The following is a 13,183-nucleotide window of genomic DNA, read 5'->3' as shown; positions in this document are numbered from 1 at the left end:
CCTAAGGAAGGATGGAAAATCCCACTAATTTCATCAACTGTTATCAAGCTAAGCGGTTACTTTTAGAGATCTGCATAAATCAAAGGATGAATAAAGTTTGCCAACCTCATGCTTGATTCAGATTTTGCACTCTCACTGCATTTCAATTAACCTGCCACAGATTGCAGAGCTGACATATTTGATTCAGATAGTAAAGAAAACACTCTTTAAAAAACAACAGGTCTGAAGCTTTTGATGAGCGATCATACAATCCATATCAAAACACACATTTAAATCTCAGTCACCACACATTTCACGATCTGCATCATTAACACTGTCTGATTTGAGGGATTTTAATAATCTCTTTTACAATCTATAACAGTTCTTTATCTCCAAGGCACTGATGCCTTTTAACCAACGATCATTATTTAGGTATGCTTTGCGCCTGTAGCCTTCCCTGAGATGTTAATCTCTTCAATTCTGGAGGCTAGTCTTTTACAAACTGCTGTCATACTCCCCACGTTTTCTCCCACTGACGAACCCCCAAACTGGATGCATTTCCTTTAGCATTTGGCTGAACACATCAGCCACACTGGCACAGAGAAATTTTAATCACAGCTGGGCAATTCTGTGGTAAGCTCTTCCGAAGGCCAAGAGAAGAGAACCGTATTGATGGGCGGAGTCCCTTTTCTCTGAATAAATTGCTATCGATTGCACTGAATCCAAAACCACCCCGTCATAACCTTTCCCTTCTACTTCTACATTTATTAATCAACTCAAACGTCAAAAGCATAAGCTCCAGCCTGCACCTCCTTCTCCTCAAGCTTGACCGAGCAGCAGTTTGGCTTTTTAAAGGAATTCTCTGCCTTCAATTGCTGGAGCAGAGGCTTCACCTCCCCGCCGCGGAGCTGGAGTCAGGCAGCTGCCTTGGCCGCAGGGATCAGCCGGGATCTCTCCCCGGCACTCGCTGCGTGCTGAGTAACAAGTCGCACAATCCCAACAACCTATTTGTTGGCATTAAAGAACACAAACTGCCTTGGTTTATTTTGTAACATTTAAGCAGAGATATGTCCTATCCTAAGGAAAACACCCACCTAGAAATCAATATAAATTTCTAGTAGCATCCTAATTGCAAAGAGTAGGGCTTGAATGAGCAATGAAGGCAAACCGACATTTTAATGTCATTTAGACTGACCAAAGACACTGAAATGTGTTTGCAATTAAGAGTATTCACTAGCAAAAGGAGGGGGGAAAGTAAAGCATGACTACCAGCCAATAGTAAAATAAAATGCAATTTAGCAAATCACATTTTGTCATTGGCCTACCCTGGTGCGTGCTCATTGCTCCTACAATGGAAACAGCAAATCAGTTATGCAAGCCAGCACAATTTTAACAAACCCCCATAATATCACCGCTAGAGCTGCATCTGTAGTACAGCTATGCTCAAGCTCACCTGGCTCAGGATTTTAATGAGAACCTGGAGCTCTCCACTGCTTACAAAAACTTCCCTGTTAACCCAACCATCCCCAGAGCAGCTCAGAGCATGTTACCCACCCCAATCCCCCGTCTGACTCTGCCAGCCCTCCCCAGAAGTCTCAGCTACCTTTATTAAAAAGCTGCAAAACTTCCCCCATCCGTCATCTCTCTCTTCCCCTTCTCCCAAACCCACAGCACAGAGGATGAATGACCAATACTTTTTCTTTAAATTTTAAAACCTTCCGCTACCTAAAACCCAGCCCCATCTAAGAATGGGACACCACTGAATAGCTACTATCAATCCTTTTTTTTTTTTTTTTTTAAAGTAAGAGGCTGCTCACATCTTCCTTTGAAATGGCAAAATGACAAGGTTTTCCAGTCTGGGTACGTGAGATGTGGTTCACCATATACAACAAAATACAGCATATTCTCCAAGTCCCATTCTCTATATGATATTCAATCGTTGCATAAAACAGCAGTCAACAAAAATGCACAACATCTTTTCCTAGTTCCTCACAGTTAACACATTAAGTGGCAATAAAGGGTGCAATGACTTTCCAAGGGCATGTACCTGTTTAATTATTCAAAAGAAAATTGACTCAGGCACCATGGTATGAAACACTAAAATATGCAAACGAAGTAAATTATGGGGGAAAGCAACAAACGAGAAAAAAGGGATCATGGTGAGAGGAACATATGGGGGCAGATTCTGATCTCCTTGTGTACCTGAGTTTCTCTACATGTGTGTAAGAAGAAAAGGTTGTGAAGTGACAGAGAAATTATTATTTACTCATTTCAGTACTCTGACTAGCGTCTTGAAACAATCTAACCATGCCTAGAATTTCCTAAGAGAGTGTTATTTTCACCTATATACATGAAGCAATTTCAGAAAAAGGAATGTTTACACCTTTCTAGACAATCAAACCTTACTGCTGGGAAAACACTTACTTGTTTCAACAGAGGCTGGAAAGAACAGAAGAAAATATGCAGGATCTGATCCATGAGTAAATCTTGTTTATTCTAAATTAAGGGCCTGAAATAACTCACTAAAATAATAAGAACAGGTTAACAGAAAGATATCATAACACCAATTCTACTTATTTGTCCATAAAATATGAATATCCCATTATGACAAAGAGTATTTGATTTTAGCTTGGACCACAGCAAATGCCTTTCCAATCAAGATATCTAGTGAATTGAATGTCTCTTGTAAGCAGGTGCTACTGTGTTATATTTTCATCCAAACTGCTGAGAATAAGCTAGAAGAAAATGACAAAGTAAATTGAACAAGAAAGTGTCTGATCTTGATGAATAATTCAATGATGCAATGGAACAAATACTGATTTTTTTCCTAGTAAAGGCAGTTTACAACTGTCCTTTGCTTAGAAAAATGACCTTCTTGTGGTAATTATGCTTTTGTCTTTAGGCACTGGATGACAGTCTCAGTAATACTCGTGATTCCAGTTCACAGCTCTGTTGCTGATCTCAAAGCACTCCATTCCTGCTGTATCATCTAATCCTTTTTAAATAAGATAATCCAACTACCGAAGAACTTGAACTATAATATTAGGCACCCTGGTCACTGACTGTTCTTTAACTATTTTGGTCAATTTTCTTGGGTCTTAAAAAGCATGAGAGTTAAAGAGCTAACAGAATCACAACCTGCACGTGGGCATGAGCCGTAGAAACTGCAGCATGATGTACTAATCAGGGCAGGAATGATGCCATCAGCCAGGAATACAGCAGCTCGGTGGATACCTAACAACTTCTTACTGCAACAGGGAGAACCTGGAAGCTAAGGATTTTATGATCCACATTCAGGATTGTCCAAACTCTAACAAAAGTACATTATACCTACTTTTGTCTTCTATTTATTAAAAGGCATTAGACTAGAACTACAGCTGGAAAGCAGGATTCAGGGCTGTTGGATTATATTTCTGCCTCACACCAGCAATGATTTCATGCATTAGCCTGGGCAACATTCCTTCACCCTTAAGGGTAGAGCTTCTACTTTTATAAACAGGCAATATTAACATTAAACCTAATGGAAACATGATAAAAAAGCATCTGCAAGGAGAAAAGGAATAAACCCTCTTCTCCATAGCCAGGATGGACAGAACAAAGCCTGACAGTATTAAGCTGCCACATGCCAAAGTTAGATTTGTTGCAAGAAAAGCTTTTTAATAGTCAAGACAGCAAGACATAGGAATAAGTTAACCACCACTTCCATTCCCTGAGGAACTGCTTGACTGCACGGATAACAGTACCAATGCAAACAACCATCACTCTTCCATTACAGAAAAGTTACTGCGCAGCCAGGACTGCCAGAACCACAGGTCCAGAATAACCATGGCCATAGAGTCTAATGAAAACAGAATTCACTTGGGAAAGGGCTGAGCTGGATGTCAGTCTCTGTTCCCAGCAGTATGTCTTTTATTCCCAACAATTAAAAAGCACAAGTAAAAATTCACCCATCAACCCTGTTGTACCCACAGTAAAGACTGCATCGGAAGAACCCCATCACTGGGCAGGTGAGCTCAGCCTGATAATCTAATAACCAGAGAGCCAGAGAAATCTTCCTTAGAGTTGTGGTACAACACAGTGTATTCAGGTCTTTCTGTAAGTCATACCTCACATATCAATATTAAAAAGGGACATACTTCACTAGAAGATCATGACTGAGAAAGGCTCGTTTTGCCTTTGCTCATTTATTCTTCGCTAACAGTGCACTACATCTCTTTCTTGATGCATAGTCTTACTATAACAGAAATATACAGGAAAGAATCCAGTCTACAGTAGATTACCAACCCAACGAGAACAACATCAAAAAAAAAAAATTAAGAAAAAAATTCACCCTAGTAAAATCTGTGCTACTAGACATAACCAGTAGGACTGGCTTAAATTCAAGTAAGGACACAGGCACCCAGGTGCGCATTTTCTGTCCCCTACAATATATTCGTACCTCTTGCTCATGAATACTCAGATTACATTTGGATAGTTGGCAGCACTTCTTAACACCTAACAATCTAATAAAAATGTATTTTTTCTCTCTGCTAGACAAATCTGCCCACCTTCAACCTCTGCTACCCATAAAACACACAATTTATTTGAGTACCTTTACTCTCAGTATAATTAACCTTTTCAATGTACAAAAGCTTCTGTGCCTTTTAAATGAACAAAGAGCTATTAATGAACAAAAAATACTTTCCTGATCAAATGTTTAATACTATTTCTGGGAATATAGAGTATTATATTACTACCCATATGTTGTATATAATACAGTATATAGCTCATGCATCTTCTTCCGAAAGGTTTCTGTTTTCAAAGTATCATTGTATAAGACAGATTTTTATACACAAGGAGGATACATTAGTCAGGTTATTGCAGATTTACACTGACAATCAGAAACAGAATGACATGATCATGAAAAAGAAAAAGCCCTAGTTTCAAAGCCAAGGGATAAATGTAAGAGGAAAACAAGATTAATTTTATTTATTCATTTCAAGGTTAAACTGCAAGGAACCTTAACATCGCGTACACGGACATAAGTTTTCAATGCATGGTTCGTGAACTCTTGGCAGCCCATAAGGTAAGAGAAGCAGGTCGGTCGTCAAGGAGACTTGAATTTACCATGTAATAGGTCCAGTCCCAAATTGAAAAATTTATGGCATGTACAATTTTTAAGTTTGAAAAATCAGTGACCAAGAGGAAAAAAGGCGGCATGTGAGTGTTTTTCATCATCCTTTTCCTAATTTCTTATAGGGATGAGAGATCAGGATTGGACTGGAAGGCTTGAATTCACCAGTGCTGCACATCTCTTCTGTAAGGACACTTAACATCAAGGCAAATGCTGGCTTTAGTTCTGTATTTTTAGCTGTATTTTAAATGAAAAGATGCACTGAATACTGCAGTAACACAACTGTTGATCACACTCTGCTTTGTAACAGAATTCTGTCTGTCAGATATTTAGCCTTAGTTACCAAAAACTTTCTTCAGGGAGTACAAACATTTCCCCTCTGGCATCTTGTCAGTCACAGCAAATCTGTAAATAAACTGTCAAACTCCATTCCAATCATTCCTGAATCTGCAAGGGAAAAAAGTAGTAAAATTGGTGCAGCTGGTTGTAGTCCCTGTAGAGCAGGGCTGATTTCACAGCTTTAATATGGTTCACTACTTCACAGCAAGTCCGATCTGATATACAGCATGCAGAAATGAGTGACACCTTTGCTAATCATTTTCTTAAACTTATCACATGTGGAGGTAATAACAGATGCAATGACTTTTCAAGGGTACGGACTGGTTAATTTTTCAAAAGCAAATCGACTTAACTTCTGCAAAATTAAAAATCCACTAAGACACACTGTCAAGCTATCTAAATTATGGAGAATCACACAAAAAGGGAAAAACAAAGCTCTGGTCATGAGAAAGTCTTCTTACATTGTCATATGCAAAGTAGGAACATAGCAGCTGCAAACAAGCCGAGGATCTAAATAGAGATGCTGACTTTAGCAAAGACTTATTAAATAAAATAGGAAACCCTATGTACTATTACCTAGAACATACTGGCACCCTTGTTCTATAATTCATAACTTACTAATTCTGAGAGAGCTGGTCAAGAATTTTTCTGCGAGATATTTTTTATTGGACCACAACAGCTAATCAAAGAGTTTTTCAAGGCCATGACAGAAAACGTGCAACAGAAGAAAACCAGAAAGAGAGCAGATAAACACTATCACCTTGCTGCCTATGGACTTACTTAGGATGTAAATCACCTGATCTAGAACAGGAACAGAACCTGAACCGGGGTCTGCTTTATCCCACAAATTTTCCTTCACCATCAAGTTATACAAAGTCACACTGTCTCTCTGGACTGGTGAATATTTCATAAGAAGCAGAATAGCCCGAAGCAGAAGTCAGTTTAGACTGACTCTAAACCCAATAGCAAAGACACTGGCTTGATTTATGTCAAATCTAGGTTCAAGACTCATTTCTGTTATCAGTCAGAAAAGGGATCTCAGTCTCCAAAAGGAGAGCCATCCTTTATGTTTCTTCACAAAACCCCCTGAAATGTGACTTTATGAGACAGTTTGAAAAGAAATTTTGAAAGCACATCTGTTCTTATGAAACAAAAATACAGGTATTTGGCTGCACATGCTTACTCAGTCTCCCTGCTCAGGAAAGCAAACTTTTCATGGGAATAGCTGAATGCACCATAGGAAAGGAAAGAGCACTAAGGTCAGTATGACTGCAATGAGTCTGAAGGTAAAAAAAAAAAAAAAAAAAAAAAAAAAAAACACCAAAAAACCCACCAACATTACCCCTGTAATTAGGGTTGCCATATGTTCAGATTTCTGCTTTCTTGTTTTCTTTTTTGAGCTCAAATTTTGACTGGCTGAAAAGAAAGGAATACAAAATGCGTTAAGATTTACCAAATGTGCCCTGGCCTTCTGTGCACTACATGTCTCAGGTATCTGACATATCAGAGACATCATGTTCACCATGCAAAGGCTATATGGCCTATCAGCTACTATTTCCTTCCACGAATTCCCAGAAGAAACAATGGGAGACCTAACCCACATCTTCCAATCTCCTATCATGCAGAAATCCAAACCATATGTTACAAAAGCTTTCAGCAGAAGCAACAATTGCTGCTCTCCAGAATTGAGTGTCAAACTGGTTTATTCTCCTCTACTTGTATACAAGCATCTCATCCAAGGTGTGTATAAACCACTGTGAACCTGAAAACTTCAGTGACCCTGGTCTAGACCCCTGTACATGTTGGTGTACAGGGTCCTTAGCAGATCTTTCATCTGAGAATTAACCACAAAAAAAAAAAATCTCTGGGCCTGAATCTCATTTCCCATATAACAACTGAGTGAGTTTATAATCCCAGTCTAATAATAGTCAATTCATCCTCAGAGTGCCCTTAACAGATAGAAATTATCATCCTGATTTCAGATGTGAGAAAAAGATACAGGGAAGATATTAATCTAGATGAAGCAGGACTGCAAGCCAAGTCTTCTGAGTGTCAAAGCAGCATCTAAATCGCACCACCTTTTCATTGTGAACTAGAGCCAAGGCTTTGCTTTAAGATCAATGAGACATCAAAATCCAGCCTGTACGCTTCTCTCCATCCAAAAAAAGCACCATTATTTCAATTTCCAATAAGAAAGAAAATGGTTTATTGGATTGTCCTTCCAGTATCAAAAAAAAAAAAAAAAAAAAAATTAGTTTGCATACAAAAGTTTCAGCCCTACAAGTCTGCAGTGAAATACAACCCTCTCTGGCAGACAGCACAGCACAGCACAACAACTCATGACATGAAGTGAACCCTAAGATAACGGCTGACAAAAAGGGGACTTTAAGTAAAAAGAATGCAATTATCCCAATGGGAGTTGCTCCAGGGCACCTGTGTTAACTCCCCTGCCAAAAGTATTTTGAACTCTCTAACGGCTGCAAATGATAAGAAAAGCTATGATGAGAGAAAGTCCGTAAGGCTACACCTGCAAAATGAAGTATTTTTAAGAAAAATGCTTCAGATACAGAGACGGAAGCAATTAAAAATCAGAAGAAAAATGTGTACAGCTGTCTTTGTTTTACCCAAGCTGAACTTCCCCTGCAATTGAATCGCTGGCTCACTGGGGCAGCTGGCTGACATCCTGAGCCATGAACAGGAAAAGCTTGTCTGGGAAATCAGCACAAACCTCAGGCTTGTTTGCTTGGAAATGAGCCCACGCGTAAACACGCTTACACACACACATACAGACCAAGATCTATAGCATATGACTGCAAACTAATGGGACCTGGTGATAAAGGACCAAAGTTCTCGATGCCATCTTTGCCTCACTCTTTACTACTAAGGTTCGCTTTCAGGAATGCCAGGTCCCTGCAGCAAGGAGGAAAGTCCAGAGCAGGGAAGGCTTACCCTCAATGGAACAGACCAGGTTAGGGAACATTTATATAAACTGGACGTACAGAAGTCCATGGTACCTCACAGGATGCACCCATGAGTGCTGAGGCAGTTGGCCGGTATCATTGAGTGAGACCACTATTCATTACCTTTGAAAGGTCACAGCAATTCGGGGAGGCTCCCGAGGACTGGAAGAAAGCAAACATCACTCCTATCTTCAACAACAGCAAGGAGGAGGATACTGGGAACTACAGGCCAGTCGGGTTCACCGTAATCCTTGGGAAGATTGAACAAAACCTCCTGGAAACCATTCCAAACATATGAAGGATAGAAAGGTGACTGGCATTAGTCAGCATGGCCTTCTAAGATGAGATGACTGGTTTGGTGGATGAGCAGAAAGCAGTGGACATTGTTCATCTAAATTTTAGCAAGCCTTTTGACACTGTCTCCCACAATATCTTCACTGACAAACAGAAGTACAGATTAGATAGGTAGACAGTGAGGTGGACTGAAAATTGGCTGAACTGCTGGACTGAAAGGTTTTGATCAGTGGTACAAAGTCCAGCTGGAGACAACTCACTAGTGGTGTACTCCAAGGGTCAATACTGGTCTGATACTGTTCAACATCAATGACCTAAATGATGGGACAGAGTGCATCCTCAGCAAGTTTGCAGATGATACAAAACCGAGAGGAGTGCTGATACACAAGAGGGTTGTGCTGCCATCAGCAGGACCCCAACAGGCTGGAGGAATGAACCGACAGAAACCTCATCAAGTTCAATAAATGGAAATACAAAGTCCTGCACCTGGGGAGAAAACAGCCCATGCACGACTACAGGCTGAGGGTTGACTGTCTGGAGGCCATGAGCTTAGGAGCTCAAAGCAGCTTAGGAGAAAAAGACCTGAGGATCCTCCTGTACAGCAAAGTAAACATGATCTAGCTATGTGTCCTTGCAGCAAAGGCGGCCAACAGCATCCCGGGTTGCATTAAAAAGAACATTACTAGCAGGTTGAGGGAGCACTGCTCAGCACGTGATACACGCCGGTAGTGCTGGGTCCAGCTCTAGGCAAGAGTACAAGAGAGACATGGACATACTGGATTGAGTCCAGTGAAGGGCCATGAAGATGATTAAGGGACTGGAACACCTGGCATACAAGGAAAGGCTGAGAGAGCTGGGACTGTTCAGCCTGGAGAAGAGAAGGCTCATGGGGGAACTTGTGCATAAATATTTGATGTGGGAGAGTAAGACAACAAAGCCAGATTCTTCTCAGTGCCATCCAGTGACAGAACAAGAGGTAAAGGGCACAAATTGAAATAAAGAAAATTCCTTTTAAGCATAAACTTTTTTTTTCTTTTTAAAAAACTGTACAGGTGATCAAATACTGCAGCAGGTTTGCCAGAGAGGTTGTGGAACCTCCATCCTTGGAGATATTAAAAACCCAACTGGACACAGTTCTGGGCCACCTCCTCCAGTTCGCCCTGCTCTGACCAGACGATCTTCAGAGGTCCTTTACATCCTCACCCATACTGTGTTTCTAACTACTCTTAGTATAACTTATTGCATGTAACTGTAAAGAGTGTAAAATACCCTGAAAGACTACTTTGCAAAATCAGCCTAAACTGTGCAAGATATTAATTTACAAAGTTCCATTTTTCATCATCGTATGTTTCAGTCTGTACAGGCAAAAATACTAAACCACATGTAAGAATCTACTTCAAAATATAGAAACTAAATACTTAGGGAACAAGGAGTCAGAGCAAAACAGAAAACTGGTCATATGCCTGTAATTTAAAGTGCATCTTCAGTAGACTTAATGAAGTCAGGACAGAACAAGCTCAAGATGACAAAATTACCCAAGAAAGCACCATTATGAAGGTAATTTTTTGACTAGTAAGTAATTACACTCTTGAGGACATGACAGTTATTTTGTAGAGCAAAAGTTTGTGAATGTAGTCATCTCTGCAGGAGCCTTTGAACCCAAGTAAGCCAACTGATTTCAATGGGAATTGGATGGGACCATAGCAATACAGTACAACTTCACAACTTGTGATGATCTAGTCTTAAAGACTTCAACAAGAAACAAACACATTTAAAGATGAAGACCCCAAAGATAGCTAATTTACAGCTATACAGTTGAGATAATTTTCTATCCCCTACTATCAAGGCAAGGGGCTCTTCATCCTTTTCAAGTTCCTCATACAACATGTCATCAGAAAAAAATTGTACATCCTAGCATACATAATAGTATGATTTTTTAGTGAGGAAAAGGAGGACATAATATGTATAAAGGACATGCCTAAATTAATTTTGAGAACCTCCTTATTTTAAAATGCCTGGTATTTAACATTGTGATAACTCCAGGGAGGAGAGTTGCCTGTAACTTTATAAGGAGGAAACAAAAGGAAGCACTTGGATACTGCAGAGACACAGACAGACGGACAGATTTACTTGACATGCTCTCTAGAAGCCCTGCAGGCTTCATCAGTGGGACTTGTAAGGCCTTTGAAGTATAGCTGTTGCACAGCTTGTAAGTCCCTTCCTCCGGAGCTAGTGAGCTTGTGGTGTTATAAGCTACTTAAGCTCCTTAGTCTAGATCTAAGCAAACAGCTTGACGCACTTACAAGCTTCACTCCCTCTTATTCTGAAGATGTTAAGCTGCTTAGCTTACTGTCTTCAACTTTCAAACTCCTACAACCAAATCCTAGCCATACACCATGCATCCACCTTTATTAGCCTGATTCTCCCCTCTGCTGAGGATTCTGAATGTCTTGTGCCAACTCAAAGGTAGAAGAAAATAATCTTTTATAGCTTAGTCCTTCCAAAGTCATAGCTACTACCTGAATGCCTATTGCTTTGGCAACTACCACTCCGCATTTTCAGTATCCGCAGATTTACAGTAAACCAAACATTTTATCTAGTCTAACAAATCTCTTTCCATCAATAAAGTCTATTAAATCTTTCGGTTATGATTTTCAAAATAACCCCACGCTGGCATAACACTCCTCTCACAAATGTGAGTTTTAACTATTAAATTTTGATTCAGTAGGAACTGCAGTAGCTTTTGGAAGAAAGGCTGCTTATACAGGAAAGATGGTTTTCATCTAAATCAAGCTGGTACCAGACTACTGGCATTTACAATTAATAATGTTACAGGAGAATGTTCAATCTAAGAAGTGCAGTAAGGTTGGCACAAATGGACATGACACATTTTCTAGGGCTGAAATCATTAAAACTTTGTATCTATAAATAAAAGATAGGGCAGACATTAATAAATCTGAACAAGAAACCACAAAGAAGAAATAATTCCATTTTAATCATAGCACAAAAAATAAGCTACTGATCCAAGTGTAGAAGTGCTGCTATACTGAAACTAGAAATCAAAAAAATAAGATAGAAAACCTAAAAATGTCTAGCTTTCAATGACGATATTGACAGAAGCAGCATACTGGTGAAAGGCAGACAATCATTACATGCTATAAAATAAAAGAACAAATTATGTTGCAATGATATAGGAAAACCACAGCAGTGAGTGTTGCTATACATTCATGAAAACCAGAAGTCAGAGCAGACAAGCAAGTTAATTGTACCAACTTGTAACATAATCCATATGGTTTGAATACCACATCAATATGGGGACCATACAACAGACTACTTGTCCAGAACAACAACAATGAGTAAAACACACACAAAGAGATGGGAGAGACTGCCTGGACAGACAATACAGTAACAATGAGGTACTACAGTCATCTCTATATGACTTAGGGGAAACATCATACTTAAATATGCTTTATGCTACAACTCCTCAAGAACCCTAGAAAAAAAGCAGCAACTTCTGACCTGTGGTATCTTAAGCAGAAAACACATGGGTTCAGAAAGTTACTACTGAAGAACCACTCTGTAACAGCTACCATGAACTATTAAGTTGAGGTTGTTCAGCCTGGAGAAGAGAAGGCTCTGGGAACACCTTATTTCAACCTTTCAGTACTTAAAGGGGGCTTGTGAGAAAGATGGGGACAGACTTTTTAGTAGGGCCTGTCACGATAGGACAAGGGGCAATGGTTTTAAACTAAAAGAAGGCAGACTTAGACTAGATTTAAGGAAGAAATGTTTTACGATGAGGGTGGTGAAACACTAGCACAGGTTGCCCAGAGAGGTGGTAGATGCTCCATCCCTGGAAACATTCCAGGTCAGGTCGGACGGGGCTCTGAGCAACCTGATCTAGTTGAAGATGTCCCTGCTCATTGCAGGGGGGTTGGACTAGGTGACCTTTAAAGGTCCCTTCCAACCCAAACTAGTCTATGATTCTATTAAGATAAATTGATCTATGAAATGCCAATCAATTAAAATAAATAATCAATCCACAGCAAAAATACATCATGTCAGCAAAGTGCAATAACATAAAAAGGACAAAGCACATTAAAAAGAATTTAAAGGCAGCAGCCAAAAAGCCTAGAATACTCATAACTACCACTGAGACTGTTCAAGGACAATTAAGAATTTGGGATGTGTTGGAGGGCCTGTTCCAGACTGAGGTGTCAACAAGGGATGTTTTAGAACAAATCCTATGCTACCCATGCAAAAGTTGTGTATAAATGAAGTGCCAAATTGTTATAGCATTACCTGTGGAAAACATAACCTCTTGCTTAAAATTGCCTTAGTGCCAGAGGCGTGTTGGTGACAAACACAATGCCAGCTATCAAAATGGGCTCCCAGCTGGACATGGGGAGCTTTCAATAACAGAGATCCATACTCGGCTAATCGGCAGGAAGCACTGCAAAATCAGAATCATTAGATACTTTGACAAATGTGATTTAAT

The 13,183-nt window shown here is 39.7% G+C and overlaps 1 protein-coding gene across 2 annotated transcripts in view; it reads right to left on the bottom strand.

The window, feature by feature from the left end:
* XYLB (xylulokinase) overlaps positions 1 to 13,183 on the bottom strand; it is an 87,604-nt gene that overhangs the window by 28,439 nt on the left and 45,982 nt on the right. The window lies entirely within an intron of this gene.

The sequence above is a fragment of the Accipiter gentilis genome, chromosome 4 (assembly GCF_929443795.1).
Source record: "Accipiter gentilis chromosome 4, bAccGen1.1, whole genome shotgun sequence".
NCBI lineage: Eukaryota > Metazoa > Chordata > Aves > Accipitriformes > Accipitridae > Astur > Astur gentilis.
Note: the sequence above shows the minus strand (reverse complement) of the source record. Positions and strands in the feature narration are given on the sequence as shown.